The sequence below is a fragment of the Gallus gallus genome, chromosome 5 (assembly GCF_016699485.2).
Source record: "Gallus gallus isolate bGalGal1 chromosome 5, bGalGal1.mat.broiler.GRCg7b, whole genome shotgun sequence".
Classification (NCBI taxonomy): domain Eukaryota; kingdom Metazoa; phylum Chordata; class Aves; order Galliformes; family Phasianidae; genus Gallus; species Gallus gallus.
This window is the reverse complement of record NC_052536.1, coordinates 21657887-21671742: the sequence shown is the minus strand read 5'-3', so window position 1 is coordinate 21671742 and position 13856 is coordinate 21657887. Positions and strand designations below refer to the sequence as shown.

Sequence of the window (13856 nt, the reverse complement as noted above, 5' to 3'; positions counted from 1 at the left end):
AGTACTTAGTATTTTATTGATACACTAAGCTTGCATGTACTTTGTTTTATCAACACAAAAGAGCTGGTAAAACACCAACAAGTTCATTTGTGAAGACAGGAGGAGTCCATTGATCTGAAAAAAAAGCCCCATACCAGTTTACAGCAATTTCATAGCCAACTCTGTCTTCAGTAGGAGAGGGAGGGAGGCTTGCACCTTCTGCTTCAAACAGATACTAAGCTTCTGTAAATAGTGTAATTTGCTGACAATCAGTGGCTTTGTGTCCGCGTTTTCATTTATGCATGTATGTATATACGTATATTTCTACACACACAGAGCCTATGAATATGTAATGTTTCCCTCCCTTCCACTCAGAAAAGCCAAGGCAGAACAGATTGCAGCCTCTAGCCTGGTTTTTCAACAGCTGTGTCATGAGAAGTCTCCACAAGATGTATCCTTCAACCTCTGCTACTCTTCATACATACATAAATAGAAACACAAGGTGTGTGTAACGCTAAAGCCTGATAGAAAGCACTGCAATAATAAGAGGGTGGCAAAATCCTACACTGCAGCAAGTGAGGATAAGCCCAAACACAGCAGCTGTGGATGCAGAAACAAAGGAAAAAAGCTGCTTACCCTTAGAAGATGTCAGGTAGGCAGGGAACTCCAGCAAGAAACCCTTGCCTCCACTGCCAACCCTTACATAAAGTCTGGGAGCCAGGATCCACCCCTTCCAGTCACTCAGGGGCACTGCATGCACCTGAGCTCCCCTGGATTGGCCCAGCCTTCCAGCTGTGACTTAGCATTTCCACTACAGTATGCTACATCAGAACAATACACTTTATTAATATTAGCACAGTGGAAATAAGGTGCTCTCCTGTTTCAGCTACAAGGATGAGCCAATCTTCACACAAGACAAACTTTGTTGAGCTCCATCTCTCAGAGAATATGGTGTCATAGAAGCCCAGCATGGAAGCTATACAAGAGCCAACTCAGTGTCTGGTAAGGTCACAAGAAAGGCTTCCTATACAACCTATGTACTACACAACAACACACTGCTAACGATGAGCTTTCCAAGTGCTCCATCAAGAAGCAAGGGGAAAGTTCCTGCTGCGCAGTTAGCCCTATCTGAACACAGGAATAATGTATGATGTGGCCAGTTGCTGTCACCAAGCAATGATGTGTATGAAGCGCAAAGAGCATTTCCATGTTTGAGAGGAAACACTTGACTTCAAATATTCAACAGTCACTCGTCTTTTTCATGTTGTTCTCCCAGAGCCCAGCTAGAGGGAAAGCAGCTCTCTACCTCCGAGGCTGTATTGCCAGGCAGGCTACTTGTCAGTTGTTGTAGCATGAGTGACAGCAGGAGGCTCAGAACAAGTGTGTGAAATAAAATGCTTATTGAAGAGACAGCACAATGGCTGGCTTTCTAAGTGGCATGGGGCGCTTCACCCTGCGGGAGCCCTCACACCTCGGCACTGAGCAGCTGGCTTGCACTTTTCTCCTATCAATAATAACGATAAATAATAATAATGGCAGCAAATAAAAGGAAACCCTGAGCTGACCAGCTGCACCAGGTGATTACTGCCCCTGCCTCCAGGGCTTAATCCCCTCATCTCTCCAGGCTATGGGTAGCGATGAAGCTCTGTTAGACTCTGCAGTGCCCCCCAGACCTCACCACTGAGAAGGATTCTTTTATACATCTTCATTTCAGCAAATAAAGGCAGAGCATAAAGCAAGGTCTCTATCTACCTTCTGAAAACAAAAGCATGTTCCCTGGTTTCCTATGCTTTATCAGCCCTGCTGACTAGAAAAGTGTTATGGTCTGTCCTCCAGCTTAACTGTGACTTTTTCTTTTACTCCTCAGTGCTGTACATGCTCTCACCTAGGTCCATCTCCTGTTTCAGTAACCTCCCAAATTTACCAGCCACGAGACAGCACTCAGTTCCTGGGCCTGCACCTTCTCCAGGCAAAATCTGCCTGGGGAAAAATAAGTTTGGTCCTTCTTTGCTCCTTTGTGAGCATTAACATGGAACATCAGAAGGGACTGGTTACAGAGCACATCATACAGGTGTCCTTGAGTCGATTAATTCGCAGTACGCAGTTCCCGTTACTGCTGTGAAGTGCAACTCCAGTGCCAGGAGGCCAGATCCTTTGCAAAACAGCATGTACTGCCCATCCAATTACACCAGCTCTATAAAAATTTGCTTACAGAAGTGTCAGCCTATGTCTGGGTATTGTGTACTTCTGGCTTTTAATTAGTTTGCCCATTGATTCACTCAGAGGGAAGGCAAAGTTATCTCGATCTTTTATGTCAGCCAGTCATCCTACCAAAATTCCTTCATTCCTACACGTACAAAAACTGTGTTGAGTTACATAAATCTTTTTAATAGCTTTTCCCTTTACATGCCCTTTTTGGGAAAAAAAAAAAAAAAAAAAAAAAGGAAGAAGAAGAAGAAGAAGAAGAAGAAAAAAGCCCTTTGCAGCATCACCTCAGCAAAAGCAAAACCACAAGCAGCTGTTTGCAGCAGAGCCTGGCTGCATCAGAGAATCTGGAGGCATAGAAAGGAAGCAGAGGGAAGGTGGGAAATGTGGTGGGTCAGATGTGGCACCTTGAAGAGCTGACAGGGAAGATCCTTGCAGTGCTCCAAATGGGAACTCACAGCACCAGGAGCACAGCTTTGTCCTGATCTAGGAGACCACTGAAGCATTTGGAGTACATTCAGCAAACCCCATCACCACAGCCTTCTTCAAGAGCTACAACTTCAAGCACATGTTTTAGTGCTGTAGAGACAAAGGCCTTAGCCCACTGCATGACAGAACATTCCTGCCTGTGCGATTCGAACCTCTGAAATTAAAACCAAAATGGGCAGCACTGAGAGAACAAGACAGAGCAGCTCCGACAGGGAAGAAACACAGAGCGACACTGATTGATTATTCCCAAAGTGCCTTCCCCAGAAGCATTAACAGAGTACGTGCCTGGGACTCGAGCAGCCTCGAGCACTGCATGGAAACATTTGCAAGGCTCGCTGAGTGTCCTCCGGCACCCGCAGACCTCCCTGCCTACTGAGCACATTTCAAACAGCTCTGCAGTGCGTTGTGGCCTGGGTCCCCACTAAAATGTTTCCTTCCCACGTCTCTTCCCTTTTAAATCAAGCTGAAACCCCAAATCCAGCGGCACCTCCAGTATGTGTACAATGGTCACCGTCCAACATTCCTCAGCAATAGCATCACTTATGATGGGGAGGGGAGAGCTGCTCCTCAAAGAAGTCATCATGGGCAAGAGAGGCAGAATAGAGGCAGTGTCCTGTGGAGGTCTCCAACTTGGCCCACCACAAGTGCTGAGGGCATTCAACTCAATGCCCAGCTACAGTCTTTGGGACACGTTCAGAGAGAATTAGCAAAGAAAATAGTGCTTACTAGGTGCACTCAAGCTTTATTCCCTGGGTTGCAGCTGGGATTGCTCAGTAACTCAGTGAAGCCAAATGGAGAAGAAGGCTGCAGTACACAGGTGACCTGCACCTGTGGGAACAACAGCAACTCTGCAACAACAGCAGGAAGAAGAGCAGGAGGACAGCCCTAGTGCCATGCTTCTGCCAGACAAACTTAAGCCCTTCCAGCGAGGAACCACAAGCACGCAAAAAAAGCCAAGAAAAAGAGACTGTGCCAGTACCGTCAGAAGGAAAATGTCAGGATGATCAACAGAGTTTGTAGCTTTACTGACAAAACCACAAAACAAAAAAGAAAACCAGAAAAAGAGAAGGGAGGGGAAAAAGTGCTTCAGTTTGAACTGGAAGAATTCTTTTTCTGAAACAAAACAACACAAAGATGTCTCTTTGCCCAAATGCCCAGTTTGGTTCAACCTGAAATGAAACTTTTTTCTTTAAAAAGCATTCCCTAACTTTTTAAAATCAAACCCAACTCTTTTGATAAAACGTTTGGGTCAGTTTTGAATAGGGAAATGCGCTTTTAGTTTTTACGGGTTGAAAAGAGTGGCTTGGACATTTCTGAAACAAGATCGTGTTCCTTAAGGAAAATCTGGAATGAAATATCTTGATGTTTACAAACTTATGTTTATAACCCTTTCACTGACTGAAACGATTTGCTTTATTTCAACTTAATTTCACAAAGATTTACGGTCTCCATGAAGATTTTGGAAAAGTGTTGCATAATTTCCTTCCTTCATAAGAATGATCACAGAGGTGTGATTCACAGATTTGATACACAGCTGACTTTCTGTTATAAAAGAAACAGTCTGCCACACTCTTAATCATTTTCCATTACTCTTGATCAATAGAAGAAGCACACAGTAAATGACTAAGACCTTAAGCAGTGGACTAAAGCAGCTTTTTCAGTTTTGTACACCCAATACTCAGGACTACTGAGTATCCATACGGATTTATACTGCTAGCCTGAAACATCTGAATTCTGGTTTAGATTTAAGTTTTGCAAGTGACTCATTTCCAACCAGATCTGAATGTACTGAATGTTATCCACACTGGGGCCATGCTAAGCCACTAGGAGAATCAGAGCTTTGATGTGCTGATCTTCAGGTGTTTCAAATGACCATAAACCGTATTCATGTAAATAGTAAAAATGTACACTCTCTTTTGCCTACTGGCCTTTGGCAGAAGGAGACAGACGAGCAGAATGCCAACTCCTGGTTCTCATCAGTGCAGTAAGAGTTTGGCCTTAGTGCAGCTACCAGATAACATGCAAAATCAGGATATGGAAAGGGAAATGGATCAGCAAAAGCAGTCCTGGCAAGGGATTCCACTTTCCAGTAACATAATCCATACGCTAAATCCAACTCAGCTAACGGGCCAATAGCTCATGATAAACTTTTAGCTCCATCCTGAAAGCTGAATATTTAAGCATGGGAAAAAAAAAAGGACAAAGAGATTCTCTGTCTTCTTGTTGACTAAATACTTACTGGAGAAATAGTTTTAAATTGAGAATATTATTTTTAGCTTCCTTGAAATGTACTTTGCAGTCACAAAGGTTATAAATGGCACGGGTCAGTTTGAGGACTCAGTGACAAATTCTGCCCCAAAATATGTCATTTGTAGAGCACCACGTGTACCTGGATAGTCAGCAGGAATGCCCAATCTCATTAACTTGCCCTGCTGCAGAACATGGGAAAATGAGTGGGGTCAGATAGTCACAAACTGCAATATCCTGTCATCAACAGTTGCCAGGGAAAAGTGCCAGAAGAGGCTCAAGATGACAATTACAGCACAGGCACTTCCCAGGAGAATCTTCCTCCTACCCTCCTGTGCTCAGTGACTGCTTCATGCCACACAGCAAGGAAGGACTGAGCACATTACAGCTCTTAGGTATTTTGACATTTCAAGCCAACGCTACAGCAAGTCTGACAATTAACACCTAGTGTGTGTTGGAGGATGTGAAAATAAAGCTTTCACAAATAATTTTTAAAAAGGAAGTTTATGTTGCTTAAACATAACTACTGTGGAACATATTTATTTTTGTATGTGCTACTGGGGGGTTGGTCCACTCCTAGAAGTGCTGTGCTCTGCTTTTTAAGGAAAGAAACAGCTGCAGACAGGGCTCAGTTCGGCTCAAGACTTCCATAGGCTGGGCACTGAAGCTAAAATACAGGCAAAGCACTGCCACTGTATCCCACCACATCATCCAGCCACACAATGCCTGCATTTCATCTATACCTACCCTCTCCTACCATGTGCTACCGAGAACCATCCAATTGTCCAGCACAAGCATGCTCAGGTTTTTCATATTCTACAAGTTTAGAAGTCAATGATTTTGCTTTCTTTTTCCTTTTATGTAAGATATATAGACAATTTTAGTGGGCAGTTTTTCATTTGAGAAAACAATTTCTGGATTTCTTCTTTTTTTTTTCACCCTTACCTATCCCTGCTTTGTCACAAAAAGGATTGGCAACAGAAAAAAAGAAAGAAGGTAAACCCCCCAAAAATAAAAAAAAATTCATCTTCAGATTTCTCTGGAAATGAATGCAAAGTTTCACAAAGCCAGTTTCTGCACAAAATAGAATACTTTAATCACAACTTTCTGCAATAGAAAACTTACCAGCTCTCTTCACAGATTCATAGAATTGTTTAAGTTGGAAAATACCTCTAAGATCACCAAGTCCAACCTCTTACCATCCCTGTAGAGATGAGAAAGGAAAGGCAGACAGGAAACAAGCTGCTTCCGCCTGTCAGAATGCGAGGAGCGGGGCTAGGAGGTGTATGAGCAACTGTCAGAACCCACCACATCTCTGACAAGATAATACTATCCATACTCCTAATTTTAATAGTTAGCACTTTTTACTGATCCCAGCTCTTATTCAAAAGCTAAAGAAAAAAAAAGCTTCAAATACATGCATATACACCCATCTTACATATCTGCTCCGTAAGAAGTCTCTGCAAATGGAAAATAATTCTAACAGCTCTAAAACTAAGTCCCCAGCTTCACTTATTTCACAAATCAAAAGCACACGTCCTTATGGAGGTCTCAGCCTAAGTAGAGCGCCTCTCGCTTTGCACAATACTGATGCCGTCATTCCAGGCCTCAGCACGGAGCTGAAAGGCAGCTCTGCCTCCCTCCCCTGGCACATGAGCAAACCCCATCATCCTTTGGCAAAGCACCTTGCCCATGATATGGTTGAGTTTGCAACAGTGAGGAGCATTTGTACCATGTCAACCCAAATGGCCAATGACAACCATGTAAGTGCCAAAAATCACGAGCCAATTCAATGGTAATTTGAGAACTGAGCATACCGTTCACTGTCAGTGATGCCTCACTTTGATACCACAGTGGGCAGTATTAGAAGGCACCAAATTACATTTTGTGATGAAAGTTTTCACATGTTTTTATATGAGGGCATTCCCCTTCTGTATCGATGCAAACTCAAGCATCTCAGGAAGCTCTTACAATTCTACCTTTACTACAAGGGCAATTTTTCACAACAGAAGGTTATCTGGGAGACTTATTCTGCAGAAGGATGAGAGTAGCACAGCTTTTTCAAGCAATTCAACTCACAGTCTGAAGAGAACTCTCAGAAAATAACAACCTCCCAGATACACTATCTCCTTCCTTTGGTCAATGCAGCCCCAATTTCTAGGCCTCCTAAAAAACAGATCTTTCAAAAAGCCCACGTGTAATTTTCAGATAGTGGCAAAGTGTTGTCTCAACATTTCAGAAAGGAAAAAAAGGGTTGATTTCCAATGCATACACAGTTCTTAATAATACCAAACAACTAATTTTCTGCAAAAGAAAACATTAATAGAAAGTATTTACCTTCTTCCCCCCTGTTGCAAACCCACTCCAGGACATTACTGTGGCAAATGAAACCCAAAATGCTGCTGTTTCTAAGAGGGAGCATTCTTTTTGTCTGCTCCTTGTTTTGTTTGCTTTTGTTTTTTAAGAAGTTCACAAGATTACTGGTTGCTAAACGCATTTTTAACACGTTCTTATAGGAAAATAGGCAGATTGTTACAGGACGAATCAGTAGATTCTTACAGGAAACTCAGCTGATTTTTATAGGGCATCCCAGGGAGTCAGAAGTGCTGGCAGCCACAGGAGCTGTGCTGAAGACTGTCTCCCAGCTACTGATACAAGAGGATGCAAGAAGGTGATCCCCAGATCCCATGAGTTTTGCACAGACCATGACTATACACATGGTCCTAGAGTCTACTGCTTTCCTTTAGACTAGAACTTCCACAAAAGCAGGAAAACTTTCAGCAAGAAAAAAAAAATATATATATATAAGGCAACTGTAAAAAATCAATTTTTAGAAAGAATGCAGCATGATGCAATTCTCCTTATATGGTGACTGGTATCCCATGTGGGTCTCACACAATAGCCAGTCTGGCAGGAGGTGGAGTAAGAAGACGACTTGGGGGGGAAAAATCATATATATATATATCCCCTGCTGGTCCTCTCCCTCCATTTCCTCTTGGATTTCTTTGTGACTGCACTGAAAGAGGTCAATAGCTCCCAGCTTGAGAAAAGCAGTTTTTGAAAGGACTATCACCAGCATCTGTATTTAAAGAATGATTTTACTTCACAGCCCCCCAGCTAATGCAGTGCTTTTAAAAAGCAAGCAGCAAGATAAACCTGCAAGCAACAGAAAAAGGAAAGAGTGAAGGAGAAACTGTAGCTTTTTGCCTTGGGTTTACTGACATCTCCACAGGAATGAAGCTCACCTGGCAAAAGTGGGGCAGGGAACATATGCTGCTATGGATCATTACACCCTGCTTCAGTCACCACATTCCCATCCTTTAAAGTATGTTACAAAACCACATGAGGCAGCCAAGCACCAAGCTTGAAAAGAATTTTAACCGATTAAAAATAATGGGCAAATTAGGACTGGACTCACAGAACACATCAAAGCTTTGTGACTCAATCTTCAGTTTAAGAAATTCTGATCTGATAAACACAGGCAAACTCGTCAAATTTTAATAGGCTTGATTAACTTATCTCGATAATGAAATACGGGACCAGTGGATATGCTTATACTGAGGCTTTCTATTTGAAGAAATAGTCCAGAAAAGCTATGGCACATTAGAATCAAGGATTTATGGGAAGGGAGGAGGAGCAGGATTGTAACTTCTCCCTTAATACCGCTGGATAAAGCCCATGTGGAATGCTGACCCAGCTCTTCTTGACCCCGGGCCCTGCCTCACATTGCAGTCTTAGTCAGACACCCACCAGCAGCTACACTGCAATAGCTTCCAGTTTGATTGTGTGCTTTAATTCAGTTTTGGAGTGGATGAATCCAAGCATCAGTCTGTACAGATCAGCTGGTGCTGGAGCCTCCCTATGTGAACAGGTCCAAACTCCATCCGTGAGCTTGAGAAGCTGAGAGACAGTTCTTGCTGCTAGAACGCTTCCAAATTTAGGGAGTGCAACGGGTGAAATGTCACAGAAGAAAGCTCAGCTTTGTGATGAGTGGAAAGACAGACCAAGTAAAACCAGCTGTAATTTTCATCTCCAATATATTTGGCTTTATATTCAACCGGTTATTTGACTAGAGACTTTCCGTTAGCATCAGCCCAATTTCTGTTCAAGTCCTAAAATTCACAGCTGAACAGTTCCTCCATCACCACTGACACAGCAAAATAAATAAATGAATAAATAAATACTCACATAGATCCTACCAGTTTGTTCAGGAGAGAAATCAAAAGCAAGGCTGGAGAACGCTCCAGAAATAGAGACTTAAATCGCCTCAGAGAGTCTCCAGCACAAGCAGCATATGACTCTGCATTTAATTTCAGTTTCCAATCATACTGCTTTCTTTTCTCACAGGCACTCAAATACATTAGTCCATGCCTTATCAGATCCTGAATTACAACTGTAGAAAAGCTCCTACGAGTCTGAGAATTCTAGTTCAAAGACGTTTATGGGGCTGTAATGAGTACTGACAGATAAGCCACACTCTTGCATGCACACTTGCTACCAATGTCTGGTTTAACACAATACAGACCTAAGCCTTCATAATACAGCATAGGAAACAGAATCCTCCCATCGCCTACTACTAATTGCATCTGCAGTGGTCAGAGGTTGAAAGAGAAGTAAGCAGATTAATTCTATTAGACTGTGGAACAGTATCCCAAAGGGACAAGGGAAAATCCCATCATTTAAAACAGGACTGGTAGGCACTGCTGGGAACAATGTTTCATACTAGTTGGGGATTAAGGGTTTGGACTAAAGAGCCTCATCTTTTCTAGATCTGGTTTCCATGAGTCATAGCAATCAAAACTACAGGGCTTTTCTGTTTGGTTTTTCTTTTCACTTTTGGTTGACCTGAGACATCTTCCCTGGTCAAAAAGTAAACAATTCATTTCTTACTTAACCTCTTTTCCCCACATACATTTCTTTCTTCCTTTTCTTAAAAAGCTTTCTGTTTATATTAAGATAATGTTCAATATAAAGTTATTTCAGAACAAAAGGTCTAAGTTTTGCTTTATTAATAGCTTACACATATGTCAGATTTTTCTTTTTTTCAGTATACTCCTCCTACACTTTCAACCTATATTTATCTTATCCATACAAGCAGTCTTGCTCCTCTTGAAGTACGTTTTTGATGAAAAGCATTTCCTGCTCTGTAAACACAATGTAAAGTTTCACCTCTACGTTATGACAGGCAGAGGTGACAATGCCAAATGAATGGAAAAATCCTCTGCTCAGCCCACTGCAGCAAGCCCCAGCCAGGGGAGAGCTCAGCAGCAGCAGAGTCTGAGCAGCAGCAGTGCTGCCTCTTACCTGCGTGCTGCTCAGAAGGACAGGCCTCCAAAGAAGTGCTTGGTCACCGCGATAAGTTGGGTCGTGCTAAACACACATCAGTCAGTATCCTTGCTTCAGATCCCTAGTGCAGTGATTCAGGCTGGTCAACCTGTCAGAAACAGCAGTGACACACATAAGACACATATCTGGATATTGTGTCCAAGGAGGATTGTGACCTTGTCTCAGTCACTTCCTCCTATTCAGGTAAAGATCAACTGTTTTCCACACACCTGAATGCCGTGAGGGGAACCATCTGGCAAAAATCCTAACGACTCTGGGAAGACAAACCTTACTTTGCATTCCACTTAGACAGGATAGACAGAGGCTTTGACCAGAGAACAAGAGGAGAATGAAAAAGAGGGCAAGGTGATGGAGCAGAGAGGCCAGGAGTGTGGGGTAAAGATATCAACGTAGCCAAGAGAAGAACGGTTTGGTGGGAGATGTTCAGGTGGTGATAGCAGTGAGCAAGCAAGAGAAGGTAAATCAGAGCCTGGAGAAAGGAAAGGAAGGCCAATGGGAAGGGAGGATGGTTGATGGCGGCCCTTGTCAGCCTTCCCCTTGCAGATGTCAGCCAGACCTGGGGCAGAGGTGGAGTCAGCACTTAACAGAGCAATTTTTCTGTAAGTGCTTCTCTCCAGAGAACAGCACTGAGCCTGCGTCTCGTTCTGCCTGACAGCTGCAATTCAGACGTTAAGCTGGCGCCATGCAAACTCATTTCGTAGCATCGCTCCTCTCCTCTCCATCTCTGCTTAACTCGCTGCTTTGCTCTCTTTCAAAACAAAAATCCTCTGCCACAGCCAGTCCCTCCAGCATCCCAAAGCCAATGGCAGCTTTGTGCATGTGCAGTGGAGCACTGGCTGCTCCACTGCATCACAGTGCTCGACAGCTCTTTCAGGGTGTAGGCGACAAGCTGGGGGCAAGGTCCCTTCTGCAAGCACTCCCCGCAGCCCTGCAGGACACAGAGGCAGGGCAGCAGCCAGAACTCCACACCACAGGTGCTTATTTTATATGTGGTCTGAGCAGGGGAACGTTGAACCAGTACTTGTGCGGTTGTTCTTGCCCACATCCCTAGTGAGCTCACACTTCTTCAGCTGTGCTTCATCCTCCTGTCGGCATTTGTTTACAAGCCTGTTCCCTGCTCTGCACAAAGCAGCATTTCAAACACACATGCACAGACCACATCCTGGCTTCTTAAAAAGGAAAGAGAAAGCGTCTGAGAGGTGCAAGTGTTTGTGTGTAGAAAGTGGCACAGGACAAAGTGGCAGCTGCCCAACAGAACCCTACCCTGCTGAACTCGGTCCTAGCCCCTTCAGACAAGTATTACTAGGCAGTACCTCCCAGCTTTCAGAGACAGCCTGGGAAAAAAAAAAGAAGATTTATTCATTCAGGTCTGTAACCTGCTCTGAAACCATTAGATACGAAGTGTCACAGGCAGGTGCACAAGCTATCATCAGAAGACATCAGAAATGTCATTCAAAGGCATTTTTAGTACCAATTTCCCCCTTCTACTATGGGGAGAAACACGGTGCCCTTGTAGGCAAAACCCATTCATTCCCTATTGCTATTCCAGTTGATGTACTGCTGTGATCAGGAGCAGAGAGCTCTAATACATTTAGGGCTGCTAACATTGCATTTTGTCTTGTGTACATACATGCTCAGATGAGAGATTTCAATCATCACTCTTCAAGGAACATTAGGAAACAGGAGATACTGTGGGTCGCCTAAATCCTCTGCTCCAGTGGAGGATCGTGCCTTCCCTCTCCGCACGGCTATGTTCCTATCTAATCCAATTTAGAGCATCTCAGGCAGAGGGAATATTCTCCTTTCTCTCAGCAGACCTTAGGAAAACCTGACAGAGCTGTCTTCAGGACTTGTTGCCTGCATATACAGTCTGATTTTTGTTAATTAGTGTGATTCCTTTGCATCTCCCTACAGAAAAACCAACAGCAAAATGTGAGAAGCGGAGAGGGACAAAGAAAGGGACTGTAGCATCATGGGATCTGATGCTTCCTTTAACCACATAGGTGAATTTTCAAAAGAGGAGTTAACCCCATAGATTATGGGTCATTTGGGCTCAATACTTTTTTAATACGAAAGTAAAAACAAACAGAAGCTTAACGTGGCATTTCTCCTGTCTAACTGCCCTGCTCTTACATTTTCCCTAACCCCTGCTGGCTACTAGCAGAGATAAGAGCCTGACCCAGCCCAGCAGCCATCCCTCCCACAGCACTGCACTGAGGTGCACCCCTGGGGCTTTGGGCCCTGCCTCTTCAGCCTGCTGGGACATAAGGAGTCAAACAGAATGAATTGAGTTTTGTTTGTTTCTGCCATCCAACCCTGATTCACAGCTTCTTCCCCCACTTTGGTGTTTGTTCACTTTAGGGCTCTGATGGTGGTTTGTTTTGCAAATGACTTTTTTTACATCCCTGTATCCTTCTGTGATCATACACATCCTAGCAGAAAGCCACTTGATCAAGCATAAGGAACAAGAGTTTGCACTATCTCCTGACACAGAGATGGGAAGGAACACAGAAGCATTCATGTTTCACATTTTATAAATCACAAGTAACACCAAAACAGATGTAAAACAAGCCAGCTCCTCATCCTATTTTATACCCATCGCAACACAAATCTTTGTGTATTAAATACAACTGAAAGGGAGCTGTGGAGCTGGCAATGACTTGACAGATGCTGAGACGAGCTGCAGCAGAAAGGAATACTACAACCTGAAACAGTGTATGTTAAAAAGGCATCTGTTTATTGTTTGATATCTGCATTTATTTACAAAGACAGCTCGCTGACACGTTGACAGGTTGGGGAGGTGCTGTAGGCTGGCATTTTGAACTCCCAGAAGGCACTGAGAGAGCAGTTTGTCATCCTTGGGTCACGGCACAAGCTTGCACTTTAGTACAGGGAGGCGGTAGGAGAGGGGAGCGGGTCTTTGGACCTCACTGCCTTTGATAGAGATATGAGAATCCCTCAAAAGCAAGCCGAGCACAGCTCCTTTTGCATTAAAACAAGATCTTTCTTAGCAAGAAAGAAAATTAATTAAGTGGGTAAAATCCCACAGGTTGGAACAGCAACCGAGGAATTATCTTTCTATTAGGTTGGTAATGAGGACTAAAAAACCTCACGCAGACATTAACAGCTTTATATGGGCTCATTGGCATTCCAGATCAGATGCAAGGCTTGGCGTTCCCAGAGCAACAGATGCAGCTCCAGCTCCAGACCTCAGCTTGCCCTACTGAACAGCACCAACACAGAAGAACAGCAAACAGAGATACATTCGCAGTAGCACTGCAACAGGGGATGGCTGCCAGGAGGAACCCATGGAGCCCACTGACGCTCACACCAGGCTACTAACAAACTTCAGAAAAGCATTAACTTCCCTGGTTACTAAGGTGAAGGAGTTCCTTTAGAAAAATAAATAATTAAAATTAAAATTAATAATTAAAAAAAAAGAGGGGTGGGGGAAGAAAAGGAAATGACTGGCCCTTTTTCCAAAAGCGTGCCTTCAGACACCTTCCTGCCTTTGAGTTACTATTAGTGACACAAGTGTCCCAGGAGGCTCTGCCCAAAGAGCTTGCTGCCTAAAATGACAAAAAGGAGGA

At 43.6% G+C, this 13856-nt stretch overlaps 1 protein-coding gene across 1 annotated transcript in view; it reads right to left on the bottom strand.

Moving 5' to 3' along the window:
• Positions 1–10267, bottom strand: part of TSPAN18 (tetraspanin 18) — a 48307-nt gene extending 38040 nt beyond the window's left edge. Inside the window, 1 exon segment of the mRNA NM_204801.1 lies at positions 10225–10267. The gene's annotated coding sequence lies outside the window, so the exon portion shown is untranslated.
• Positions 10268–13856: the final 3589 nt, after the last annotated feature.